The sequence below is a fragment of the Carassius carassius genome, chromosome 32 (assembly GCF_963082965.1).
Source record: "Carassius carassius chromosome 32, fCarCar2.1, whole genome shotgun sequence".
Lineage (NCBI taxonomy): Eukaryota > Metazoa > Chordata > Actinopteri > Cypriniformes > Cyprinidae > Carassius > Carassius carassius.
Window position 1 is genome coordinate 5,246,469 of NC_081786.1, and position 14,781 is coordinate 5,261,249.

At 37.4% G+C, this 14,781-nt stretch overlaps 1 pseudogene; it reads right to left on the reverse strand.

Annotated features, from left to right (window-relative positions):
- LOC132113366 (histone-lysine N-methyltransferase SMYD3-like) overlaps positions 1-14,781 on the reverse strand; it is a 31,634-nt pseudogene that overhangs the window by 357 nt on the left and 16,496 nt on the right.

Consider the following 14,781-nt stretch of genomic DNA (forward strand, 5'->3'; position numbering starts at 1 on the left):
ATATATATATATATATATATATATATATATATATATATATATACACAGTACAGACCAAAGGTTTGGACACACCTTCTCATTCAAAGAGTTTTCTTTATTTTCATGACTATGAAAATTGTAGAGTCACACTGAAGGCATCAAGGGCTATTTGACCAAGAAGGAGAGTGATGGGGTGCTGCGCCAGATGACCTGGCCTCCACAGTCACCGGACCTGAACCCAATCCAGATGGTTTAGGGGTGAGCTGGACCGCAGACAGAAGGCAAAAGGGCCAACAAGTGCTAAGCATCTCTCGGGGAACTCCTTCAAGACTGTTGGAAGACCATTTCAGGTGACTACCTCTTGAAGCTCATCAAGAGAATGCCAAGAGTGTGCAAAGCAGTAATCAAAGCAAAAGGTGGCTACTTTGAAGAACCTAGAATATAACATATTTTCAGTTGTTTCACACTTTTTTGTTATGTATATAATTCCATATATAATTCCACATGTGTCAATTCATAGTTTTGATGCCTTCAGTGTGAATCTACAATTTTCATAGTCATGAAAATAAAGAAAACTCTTTGAATGAGAAGGTGTGTTGTATTAATATATTAATTATTACATTAATATATTACTTTTGGTGCTTTTTATTATATTTCTGTGAATTTCTGTAAATTTTAGTGTTTTAAATGTATTATTTATTATTTTCCATTTAGTAGTTCATTATTTTTTATATAAGTTTATATATTAAAGTTTATCATTTGGCCCACATCTTACAAATGTGGGTGAAATTTTGGTCCCACTGTGTACCTAATACATGTGTTATTACATAGTAATTAGGTGACTAAGTAGTATGTAACCACAGTGTCAGTACACATTGGTACAAAATATCTACAGCTGTAATGTTTGTGTAATTACACATATGTAACAACTCAATTAATGGCATATGTAAGTACAAATGTGTAACAGGACATTGGTAACAACACTTTTTGGTAATGCAAGTACAAATGTGTAACAGGACTAACAGCACTTTTTGGTAAAGAAAGTGTTGCACTTCATATTAGATTTTTCATGTAATTAATCTGATGTTACACAACAGTAAGTTAGGGATCCCATTTCCACCCTTAAGGGTGCCATCTGTCATATCTGGCAAAAAAATCAAGTCATACTCCACATTCCATACCAGATGGGGGCAGTATGCCTCAAAGTGAATTGGTCTACTCTAGAGTAACAAACGAGAAACAGCATAGTCTCTATGCTCCGCCCCTACCTTCACAACAACACTAGAGCATAGCCGAAGCCTATAAGACAGCGGTTCTCAATTGCAGTCCTCGCGCCCCACTGCTCTGCACATTTTGAACGTTTCTCTTAGAGCTTCAGACATTTGTTCTATTCGAACATAAGTGCCCTGCGAAGTGGTCATCACAGGATATTCAGCCATGATTCCAGTTCGAAGTGAACGTAGCTATATGTTCCAATCAAAGTGCATTGAAGTGTGCAAGACGTGAATTTAAATTGTATTGATTTACAGAGGTATATGATGTCACAGTTGTCCATGTTTAAAGACGCTGCACAGCACAAATCAGTGAATGAATGTTTCGATGTGAGGTAAACTTCAACAGATTTCCCCTGCTCAGAGAGTAGGGAGAAATGAACATTTGAAAAACAGTTCATGCACGGAGTTAATTTCTAACGAGCTGATTATCTGAATCAGGTGTGTTAACAAAGAGAAACGTGCAAAATATGCAGAGCAGTGGGGCGCGAGGACTGGAATTGAGAACCGCTGCCATAAGAGGACGTTTGGTTATGTCAATTGATTTTGAAACATGACATCTTCAAGCTACTCCCCTTCACCTTTACCAGTGAATATGTTCATATTCGTTTTGTTCATATTACATTGAGTTGTATATACACATTATTGGAATTAAATTAATTTGACAGACAGCATTCTGTCAACATCATTGGTCAACATCAGACAGCTGATGTTGACCAAGCTAGCGCCAACCAACAGTAACCAGAGCTGGCAACTCTCAAGCATTCACCGTGAGACACACGGAATTGACTCTTTTCACACGCTTTCACGCCACACATCAATTTTCTCACGTACAGAAAAACCACGAAGCAAAGAGGACATGGAGACCAACAGACTAGACAGAACAGGTTACTTATGATATAAAAATATGGGTAAGTTATAGCTAGCTAATTATCAAACACAGCTATGGTTAGCCATCGCTAACATTAGCACGTTTATAGAACAGCCTTCGATACATTTCTATGTTATAACTTCCTGAAAAAAAATACACAAACATATAAAACAAACTTCTAGCGAAATACTAACAGCATCTAACTTACCAATCCAAAAGAAATGTTGCAAGTTCGGTGTCGAACCTCATTTCTTTCAGGTCCATCAGTTGTCTCCAGCGATTGAAAGCAGTGCCGATGTTTACTCTGGTTCGGCTCCTTTTCTTATCGGATTTGATTTGTGTTTCCGAGCGGGGTTGTTTCCCTGTAGTGGGTGGTGGTCTCTTGCCAAGGGCTTCAACCATCCTTCCGCTTGATTGACATCAGGTTAGATTACGCCCAAAAGCCGTGCGAGTTATTCGTGTATTGCAGGTTGGCTGGTGGTTATGTTGCCCGCATACCGCCTCCCATGGCCGAAACTGGTATTACGACACCTGTCGGGCCGGGGCTAGTAATGCTACTGCTAATTAAGTTTGATATCTCTGCAGCACTATAACTTTACATTTTTTTAATGACATCATCGCCCTTATTTCTTCTCATACTTTTGATGCATGTAGGTAATTTTTAAAATATTTTTAGCTCAATTTTTGCACATGGCACCTTTAAACCTACCCATCTCCACCCCCTGGATCCCATTTCCACCCTTAAAACTACCCATCTCCACCCCCTGGATCCCATTTTCACCCTTAAAACTACACATCTCCACCCCCTGGATCCCATTTCCACCCTTAAAACTACCCATCTCCACCCCCTGGATCCCATTTTCACCCTTAAAACTACACATCTCCACCCCCTGGATCCCATTTCCACCCTTAAAACTACACATCTCCACCCCCTGGATCCCATTTCCACCCTTAAAACTACACATCTCCACCCCCTGGATCCCATTTCCACCCTTAAAACTACACATCTCCACCCCCTGGATCCCATTTCCACCCTTAAAACTACACATCTCCACCCCCAGGATCCCATTTCCACCCTTAAAACTACACATCTCCACCCCCTGGATCCCATTTCCACCCTTAAAACTACACATCTCCACCCCCTGGATCCCATTTCCAACCTTAAAACTACACATCTCCACCCCCTGGATCCCATTTCCACCCTTAAAACTACACATCTCCACCCCCTTGATCAAATGGTTCAAATTACTCTTATACATATTGTTGTTACAAAATGTAGTTATATGTTACACATATATGTCCTGTTACACATTTGTACTTACACAAATCATCCTGAGGGTTGTTACATGTGTGTAGAAATATTACAGCTGTAGATACTATGTACCAGTGTGTACTTAAACTGTGTTTACATACTACGTACACATGTAGTTACACAGGTATTAGGAACACTTAATAAAAAGTGGGACCTATTATATTATATTATAAATAAAATATTGGAGTAAATATTGATCTTTTAATCAAAAAATAAAACATTATTTACCCCATTTGTATCTGCGAGGTGTTCGTTACACATTTTCCGTGTGCTAACTTTAGTAATTTTGGCTGTTGAATGTCTGACTTGACTCGATTTTGACCCAATTTCAAAGGTTCGAAAATTCCAATTCGACTATGAAAATCCATAGTCGGGGACACCCCTAGATTTAAGCATTAAGATAATAAACCTCTAAGCATCAAGATAGTAAAGTATTTTGCAAAAATTTTTTCCTTATTTTGCCATCTGCACATAGTCTGCCTGACTCCGACTGAGTCAGTGCGGAGACATCCATTCCACCGTTTAGACAACAATCAGACTGCAGGGCAGAATGCAGCCGATGACCATCGAGGGTCTCATCATGCTTCTGATCTCTCTACAGTTGATTAAAGGGCCAAAGAGCACGTGCGAACAGACCTGTGTGAAGCTCCCCTGAGCCTCCTCCAGTCTGCTCAGGTAGTGCTGCAGCTTCCCCACCCGCAGCAGCTCCACCGCTCTGGACAGATGAGGATCACTCTGTGCTAGGAAACACAAGATTACTGTAGCACTGGCAAAATAAATGGTAACATATTATATTTGTTGTTACCAATATGGTCACCATAATATATACCATCATAATTCACTTAAAGGTAACATATCATGAAAATCTGACTTTTCCAGGTTTTAAGTGATATAATCATGTCCCTGGTGCATCTACCAAACAAGGAAACGTGAAATAGGTTAACCCAGTAACTTCTGAGCTTCTGAGAAAACAAGCATGTCAGATTTCGCTCCCTTGGTAGTCTCAGCCTCAGACGTCACGCCCACGGACCATTGGCTAAACGTCTGATGAATATGGGACACAAAAGTGGAAACACTTCAGGAGTCTCGAAGTCGTCATTGATTGGTTGAATTATATAGGATTTCTGGGAGACTTGTGTGTCACGTTCCGTGAAGTTCTGCCTTGAAACAAAAATGCTGTGACGCCAAACCCCATCATGAAAGAAGAAAGCCATCAAGTTTACAACTGTGACGATGAGCGCTTATCAGGATCAACTAAACGCTGGATATTCAAAAGTATGTGAAATATTTAATGTTCGCGGCATAGAATCTTTAAAATATGTTTGAGAGTTTTACACACCGGTCTGTTATTGTGGTGACATTTCCACACGCCGAAATGTGACGCTGAACGAAATAAACTGTGATTGGTTGTTTGACATGTCAGTCAAACGGCCTCATGGGCGGGCCATGGCCAATGAAAGCTGCCATAGATTCCAGACCGTCAGCCATCAGTCTGAAGGTCTGGCTATGTGAGACTACTTCCTTGGTGACATGGCAAAGGGATCTCATTATAAAATTACCGCCCCTTTATCTGTAAACTTTTATCCATGGTGCCATAATTTTGATTTTGTAAGCAACAACGGTGTACCTATTCTAATGCCATGGTGAAAGTACTGTTCTGCCTTTGTACAGAACACTATTTAGAGTCCTGAGTTGTCTCAGAGGAGACAAGAGATCAGTGGAATTATTGAAAGTGACGTGACATACAGCCAAGTATGGTGACCCATACTCAGAATCATGCTCTGCATTTAAACCATCCAAAGTGCACACACACAGCAGAGAACACACACACACACACACACCATGAACACACACCCAGAGCAGTGGGCAGCCATTTATGCTGCGGGGCACAGGGAGCAATTGGGGGTTCAATGTCTTGCTCAAGGGCACCTCAGTAATGGTATTTCTGGCCCAAAGCAAATGTTTTTAGCAGGTCTGAGCTGTAATGTTGCAGCTCTATTCTGGAAAAGGGGGCAAGGAGCAGCAGCTCATTTGCATTTAAAGTAACAGGCACGAAAAACAGTGTGTGTCTGCTTACACTGAAAATAGAATAATGATATAATAAATGATCTGTGGGGTATTTTGAGCTGAAACTTTACAAATACATTCTGGGGACACCAGATGCTTACATTACATAATGTAAAAAGGGGCATAATATGTCACCTTTAATTCTAAACTTCAGGTCATACCAGGGAAACTGTAGTAAAGAAATGTACTTTAGATCAGCATCTGCAAGTAGAAATAATAAAACTTCCCCTGGAGAAATAAATACACCAGACGACTGCTGTACCAGACTGCTGTATCATCCATCTGTCTCTGAAGAAATCAACATTTCTTCTATTACTTTTTTATATATAGTGTTTGAACGTATCAGATTTATACAGGTGAACCTGGCGGGAAACATGCTAAAAATCAGCATATTCCAGGCGCAGGAGTGTGAGGGTGATGCTCCCTGTCAGAAGCGCAAGAAAGAAAAGCCTTAATCCACATTTCCCATTCATCCGCACTGAGCTGAGGGCAGCAGGCCAGGCTTACAGTGATCCGCTGCTGAGACGGGCAAACCAGAGACAGGCTGACTGTCTGCCACTCTAAAACCACCACATAAAGTCACAAAGAGAAAGATAACAACATATGAGGATTTTAAGTATTTCTTAAACATTTCTTAACATCATTTGCAACTGGTATTATTGCAGTAACATGAAGCACTTCCAGAATATGCAACCAAAAGCATATAGTTCTGCATTTTGTTTCTTTTGTGTTCCAAATCATAACTCAAAGAGCTCAGTAAAGCTGTGCAGATTTCATCTTCATGGCCTTGACTGACTTTCACTTAAAGGTCAAACCCTTGGCAGTAAAATCAATGATAAAGATGAACACTTAAAGTTCTTTAAAACTCTCAGGGGTTTGTCTGGACACAGTTGTATTGTGAAATATTCGTCAGCTGGGACAGTCTTCATCACGCAGTGCAGATTTTTATTGTAGTTGGTTATGGGTCCAAGGTTATCCAGCAGAGACTGATGCTTTAAGCTCTTTAGGTTTCATTTTAAAGACCCTTGTGATTTTGCTAGTTGTAAAAATGTCTAGAAATATCAGACCCTGTAAAAGTTACAACAAAAGGATAAGAATTAAAGATTCACAAGGATAAGGGCTCGTGGTATGTGAAAGGACTTGATGGATGTCAAATTATATTCAGTGTGACATGACATTCAGCCAAGTATGGTTACCCATACTCAGAACTCATGCTCTGCATTTAACCCATCCAAAGTGCACACACACAGAGCAGTGAACACACACACACACAGTGAACACACACCCAGAGCAGTGGGAAGCCATTTATACTGCAGCACCCAGGAAGCAGAATGGGGTTCGATGCCTTGCTCAAGGGCACCTAAGTCGTGGTGTTGCCAGCCCAAGATTCGAACCCACAACCCTAGGTTTAGGAGTCAAACTCTCTAACCACTAGGCCACGACTTCCCTTTTCTGAGAAATATTTATACAATTGTCAGAAAAGAACACAACACAAGCCGTGGAAGTTCAAGCAGTACAGACTGTAATCAAAAAGTAATCAGAACATAAAATGAGTAATTTGAATTACATTATCAATCTCTCAATCAATCTTAAACGTCACATTGCTTCAGGGTTTCCAAAAGTAGAATTAAGAAATAACTGAAATAACTGCAGAGGGTTTATGAGCTGACAAAAAGATAATAATTAATGAAATCATAAAAATGGCCAAATTAAGATGAATGCATTTACATTTTTTGTCTATAAAATATTTTAGATTTGTTTACATGTCAATGTTATCATTAAACAACATTAGAGAACATGCAAATCAGTTGTGAAATTATTTAAATATAATCTTATAATAATAATGATGATTCTGTTGGCAAACGGAATATGGCGCTGGATATATCTGCCCACTGCTCCGGGTGTGTGTTCACAGTGTATTCACTGCTGTGTGTGTGCACTTGGATGGGTTAAATGCAGAGCACCAATTTTGAGAATGGGTTGCCATACTTGGCAAATGTCACAACTTTAAAACACCATTAATTACAGAAAAAACATGAGTAGGCTACTTTAACATCCAATCTAATTTAATTTTCAGTATTCGTCTTGCAAAAATTACCATTAATTTATGAGACATACAGTAGGACTCAAACTTTAATAGCCAAAACCATTGATACAAATTGAAATTATTTTAATTAAAATCTCCCTTAAGCAAAGTGTCCTGCACATCATTGAATAGTATAATAGATAGGCCTATTGATATGTACCAAATGAGAAGAAAATGATTTGTGAGAAAAAACACAGTGCAAATGCATTCACAACCTTACAACTCTTATACAGTGAAACCTCAGTGAAACCTGCCACAGTCAGAAGCCAAATAGAAATAGCTTTGAACAACTAAATCACCCTGACCAACACATCCACTGCATGTTTTTGATGAAGTCCATTCTCCATCACTGGTCTGGCCTCAACCATCATCACTATTAGAGCGCCACTTTCTGTTGCTATAGCAACAACCAGAGGAGGGGAGGCACAGCGCAGCAACCTGTTAACACTCCCATTAGTGTAAACTCAGCCTTTCTATTCATCTCCACGCTGGATCATTACCAAGAACAAAGAGCCCTATCTCTGCTGGGACCACTTTGGAGGAATATTAAATTGTGATTTCTATCTCCTCACAAACAGCAACTTGTTCATGAGAAGTGAAGAAGCACCACGCACAGGAAAAACAATAGTCTTTATCATTAATCTGGCCAGCACATTAACAAAGCCCTGCGCTGTAATCTGCAGCTTACATCTTCATGCATTAAAAGTGCTTTTGTCATTATCAGTCTCTAAGCATCAGTCAATGTAAAGGTTGTTTGTAGTGCTGATGCTGTAGTTCACGCAATCCATATAAAACGACTGGTTGATCAATGTCTAATCACTCACTGAGACTCTTTAACATTAATGGTGGCGTGTTGAATACACATGCATTTCTGAACTGGATCAAGAAGGCTGTAGTTTCAGTAAGGGACAACTTGTTTACATTACTTATTTCATCATTCTTAATCCTTAAAGTGGTAATTAAAAACATCTGTAATATTAACTGATAAATATACTATTGCTCATTGTTAATTCATGTTCAATGATAATACATTAACTCATGTTCATTTCTACAATTTTAAATGAATACATTTCTGTTAAAGTACTATCTGTTGTTAATTCAGTGTTAACAGACAGGACCTTATCATAAAGTGTTACAGATTTTAAAATAAATAAATAAGTATTGAGAGCAGTGAGATGAAATGGAGAGAAAAGGGAAACATATCGCACTTAGATTTTTTTTTCTTGTGAAGCCACCAGTAAACTTACATATCTTCTCAAACTATGCTCAGATTCCACAATCAAACATGATAAATTTCATTATAAAAGCAAACATTTTGTTTTTTTTGTAGAATTATTCCAAGTGAAAATTATTATTATATTATTATTATTATAATTATTATATTTTATAATAAACCATGCAATTACTTATCAAAGAAAAGTACCATGTACATAAAAAGAGGTGGGCTCTTTGAAAAACTAATTTCTTAAAATGTATAAATGACTTTATATTATACATAAACATTTTGAAAATAAAAGAAAGGTTATGCATATTTTTTCCTACAAAATGATATAATCATGCAATATAAAACATAAAACAATATAAAGAATACATTAACTGGAATAAATTGAAATAAAAACAAAAAAGCACTGAAAACGTAAAATGAAAACATGAAAAAATCTCTTGTTCTTAAAAACAACAACAACAAATTTGGGGCAGAGTCATCTACCAATGGCAGACAGCAGGAGGATTCAGGAAACCTGTTTGAAAACAGTAATTTTCTTGCTGTACCCTTTGGTTTAGCAGAAATGACACATTTCACCTTAGAAACTTTAATGAAACTACTCAATTAAGCTTTCTGAGCACTAAGCACTAAAATCTTGTTTTGAAAGCATTTTGTATATTGCCGCTAAAAATACCATATTTTTATTCATGAACACATTATGTATAAGAATCATCTATCTCTGCATCTCCACTTTATGTGACCCCTCAGCTCCAGAGCATGGGAACATGCTTAGTTACACCTATATGACATGACCACTCTGACCGCCTGCTCACTTTTACATCGCCTCTAAACGCCCTGTCCCTCATACATCCACCTTTGACTCCATCTCTGAACCCTCAGACTCTGAACAAAGCCCTCCATTACAAACCAATCCTGCTGAACCCCATTCCTTTCCCTCCCTGCACTGTAATACTTGGTATAGTCAGCACTCTGTCTGTTACCCAGACTCCCACGCTGCGGTCTCAGTGTCACTAATGCCTTCCTGGGCCTCCGGATCGTTCTGGCAGCTTCTCAGAACTGTGTGTGGTTTTGTTTTTATCTGTTTTATGAAGCAATGCTGTAGGTGCCTCCAAAACAATCCCTCTCACACATTACAAACCCATTTCCTCTCTAAACCGCTGACAACCGACACATATTTTTTGAACCTGAAAAACTGAGGTGCATTTTAATTAAATAACTGTGTTGTGTAGCAAGATCGGGTTTGCTTTGACCCCGGCCTACACTCCATTTCTAAGTGAAGTGAAGTGGAGAACACGCTCTAGCAATGAAGTTCTGGCACCGATTCAGCAGAAGTTTAAGTTTCCAATCTTTCTTCTGAGTCATGACAGTGAGACGAGGACAAAGGAAGGGCTTCAAGGAAGCTGTCAGTGCAACTAAAGACCGACAATATCAGCACTGTAATAATTCAGATCATTTTAAAACATGAACAACATGCATACTACAGGTTATATGTAATATACAGCAGCCCCAAAAAGTATTTCAGCTTTTTGTTTTTTTATATTCATACATTTTTAAGTCTTACTTAAAGGGTTAGTTCATCCAAAAATGAAAATTATGTCATTAATAACTCACCCTCATGTCGTTCCAAACCAGTAAGACCTCCATTCATCTTCGGAACACAGTTTAAGATATTTTAGATTTAGTCTGAGATCCTCAGTCCCTCCACTGAAACTGTGTGTACAGTATACTGTCCATGTCCAGAAAGGTAAGAAAAACATCAAAGGGTCAGTTAGAATTTTTTGAAGCATCGAAAATACAATTTGGTCCAAAAATAGCAAAAATGAAGAATTTTTTGGACCAAATTGTATTTTTTGATGCTTCAAAAAATTCTAACTGACCCTCTGATGTCACATGGACTACTTTGATGATGTTTTTCTTACCTTTCTGGACATGGAGAGTATACCGTTTACACAGCTTCAATGGAGGGACTGAGAGCTCTCGGACTAAATCTAAAATATCTTAAACTGTGTTCCGAAGATGAACGGAGGTCTTACGGGTTTGTAACGACATGAGGGTGAGTCATTAATGACATAATTTTCATTTTTGGATGAACTAACCCTTTAAGTGTCCAATTATGTTTTGTGGTCAACATGCATGAAATAAAGTGGCCTCTATTTGTCTTTCTGCCTGGCAATGAACAGAGCTAAAAATCTGTGGTAAAAGCAGTATACTAAGCTGAAGAGTTTCTTTATATTTAAATATAACAGCCCTGTTTCATACAGCATCTATGAATAGAAATGCGCATCTCTGAAGTACTGGGGTATAATTCTGAGCTTCTCTAAAAACCTGTTGGTGTTTTGGCAGTAGGTAAAATATACATACTGTATCAGTAGCAGCTCATTAAAAATCATTAGGCTTTAATTGGCATGACTGAATATATTAAGTGTAAAAGATCGAGAAAAGTATGCACATCCAACCAGTGCTAGGTTCATGGACAAAGCAGCAATGAAGATAGGCAAAACATAAATATATGCACAACTGATAATTATGCTCCAAAATGTTTTCTTCAAACAGCTTGCAATATTTAAAGCTCATAGGTTTTCATCAGGCCAATCTGGCTTGATAATATAGGTGTGAATTGTCCTTATTGAGCATCTCAGCCCCATAGATGACTGAGTAGGTGAGCTATAGATAAGAACAGAGTGCTGAGAGACTCTTGCAGCTGAAATGCCCCGGGATCTTCTGCTTTGTGCTGAGAACACTGCTGGATCTGCATAAATCCACATCTGATAACAGTGCTGAAACCGTGCAAATGTTTCCTAAATGCACATTTTGTCTTTCCAACATAGTGGAAATGGATGTGCAATTACATTAAATGTGTGAAATTATTTTAGCGTCTCTGTATTTGCTGCAAGAGTCCACAGCATTGCCTTGCAGAGACAGTGTGTAGTGGGTTCAAGATGTAGTTTTTATTTGCTGTACATAGCGCTTTATATAATACAGATTGTTTTAATTCACATTAAAGCAATAGCTCACCCAAAAGTTACTCAATCTCAGACCATCCAAGACCATTCTTCATCTGAACATATTAGGGGAAATTTAGTATTACATCACTTGCTCACCAATGGATCATCTACAGTGAATGGGTGCCGTCAGTCCAAATAACTGATAAAACATCACAAAGTAATCCACAGAACTCCACTCCATCAAATGATGTCTTGTGATGACTCGTCTAAATCAGGAGAGAAATAAGCAGAAAAAAGTTTTACATGCAAAAGCAGTTATAAACAGATCTAAACAATTCAGAATTTTGGTGTGAGAGGACTACAGGGAATGCACTTTTTCACAGGAGGAAGCGTTTTTATGGATTATGAACTGGTATTTTTGGCCAGAAGCAATGGTTTAAAGTTAAAACGCCCTAATGATGGTTTGTTTTTTTTTGCTTTTTGCTTCACAAGAGGGTAATTGATGGACTGGAGTCGTGTGGATTACTTGTGGATTATTGTTTCAGCTGTTTGGACTCTCATTCTGATGGTACCCATTCACTGAGGAGGATCTATTGGTGAACAAGTGATGTAATGCTAAATTTCTCCAAATCTGTTCTGATGAAAACATTTTCTCAAAATCTGTTCTGATGAGGATACAAACTTATCTACATCCAAGATGGCATGAGGGTGAGTACATTTTTATTTTTGGGTGAACTATTCCTTTAATAAACAGGAAAACAACAGTGTTAATGTGGTAAAAATCCATCACTTCTGAATCAAAATAATTTCAGCTGTGATGCTTCTCTACAAAAGACAATGGTGCCATTACTAAGCTCAGTTTAGATCAGTGTTGATTCGGTTATGTTCAATAACTGTGTCAAGTTCAATTTTGGTACAAGTCAGAGATATTGATTCAAATCAGTCTAATAACGGTGTCAGTTTTGAAAAGTTAGTGCCATTTTCCAGCTCAGTTCAGTTAAAATTTTGTTCTCATCCAATGCTATCAGTGCAGTTAGATCAATAATGTTACTCAGTATTACTTTTCTTTTAAAGATGTATATGGGTGCAATTAAAAAGGTTTGAATGCCATTGCAATAGATATATCAGGAAGTTTCAGGTGATCCATTGTTCTGAGCAACATGCTGATGGAGATATGTCAATATTTCTGCAATTCTGTTTGGTGTTGCTTGAAAAATTACATCATTGTTCAATGACAATTTGGAGACAGAAATAGACTGAACTCTTTGAGAGCAGTATTCTGTTGTACATCAGTGTACCTAGGTGCCTCAAGCAAAGACTGCAGACTATGTAGACTGATGAACTATGACTGAACCTCCTGTGAATAGATCAGATGACATTTGGCCATGAGATAAAAGGGATGCCCTAAAAGCCCCAGAAGTGACTAAGCTTGACTTGGTCAGTAGTCAATTAAATTTTCATGCAACGCAGATGAAAACTAACCTACAGCAGTTATATATACTGTATAAAAATGCCTTTGTGGGCACAATAACAAAAAAAAAATCTGACTCTTTTGACTTAATATTCATTAACTCTGCAATCTAATGAGAAATGACAGAAAAGTTCAAGTCAGGTTCCTCCACCAGTCCTGGAGATTTCAACTAGATAATAAAAAAACAAAGTGATCTAGTGAAGTCTGGACACGTGCTTCTATTGTTTTGTCTGACCTGAAACAGAAAACTTTGCATGTAAATGATAAACTTGCTGTGAGTCAGGTCTAAAGAATGTGTTGTTTACAACTTAACTAGATGCACTATTGCTAGTTAGAGGCTAAGCAATACTTCAGGCGATGAGACAAAGAACATAAACATTCGAGTGAAATCACTCTTGAACCTCCAACAAAACATCCCATGCAGAGATCCGAAACTGTCAAAGCCGAGTGGTCAGAGATTTGCTGGAATGAAGGGAAACTCCATGCACCCGGATGCCCTTGAAGGTTCATCGTGTGGAGCCGGACTCTCAGGAATGTTCCTTCTTCCACTTCATTGGATTAACTGCTTAATGTTCTAATTTGCATATTAATGACACGGCTGCTTGTCTCACTTTAATAGAGGATTTGAACTGGACTGTAATGTAAGGAAGAATGCTTAAGCAAGTGACCTTTAACTAGACTGTAACTTCAAAAACAAACATTCTTCTCTTTTGCATAGTTTTTTTTTTCCTTATCATACTTGTATAAATTATTGGAATATTATTATTATATGAATTAAAAATATTATTTTAATTCTTACTATTGAATTCAAATATGTATATGTATATATATATATATATATATATATATATATATATATATATATATATATATATATATATATATATATATATATACACACACATATAACATATATACTGTATATATAAATGCTGTCTTTGTATTTATTTATTTATACTTATTTATTTATTATTAATTGATGTCTACACATACATATAATTATATCTGAAGTGTCTTTGAAACAGTATGCATATTCTGACCTGCTTATAAAAATATATACAAGCAAAAGTGTGACCATACTAAATTGTATTGTATTTTAAATTATTAAAAACATCTTGCTGACAAATGGCCAAAACCTAGTGCTTTTATGGAGAGTGGCAACGATTGGAAAGACTTAAAATTACAATTGTAATTGTGGCCCCATTGTGATCCTTAAATATAGTCCTTTAATCTTACAAATAAATCTTAATCTTTTGTTATATGACATTTTAGTGGGTGTCTTCTGTAAATCATGGTAAAAATGTATGAAAGCTATTGTTTTTTGCTCAGAAAAAAACAGGACACATTTTTATTGGAAACAAAATATAAAACTTTTATTACTTTGATGCTGAAAAACTCCTTTTTCTTTGAGCAATATATAGTGAATTTTAGAAACGACACCTGCCAAAACACCACCAAAATTACATGAACGACGCCACATATCCATTCTACATGACTGAATGACAGGAATCCAAAACATTCATGTTCTAATGTATTGTTAATGAGCGAACCACA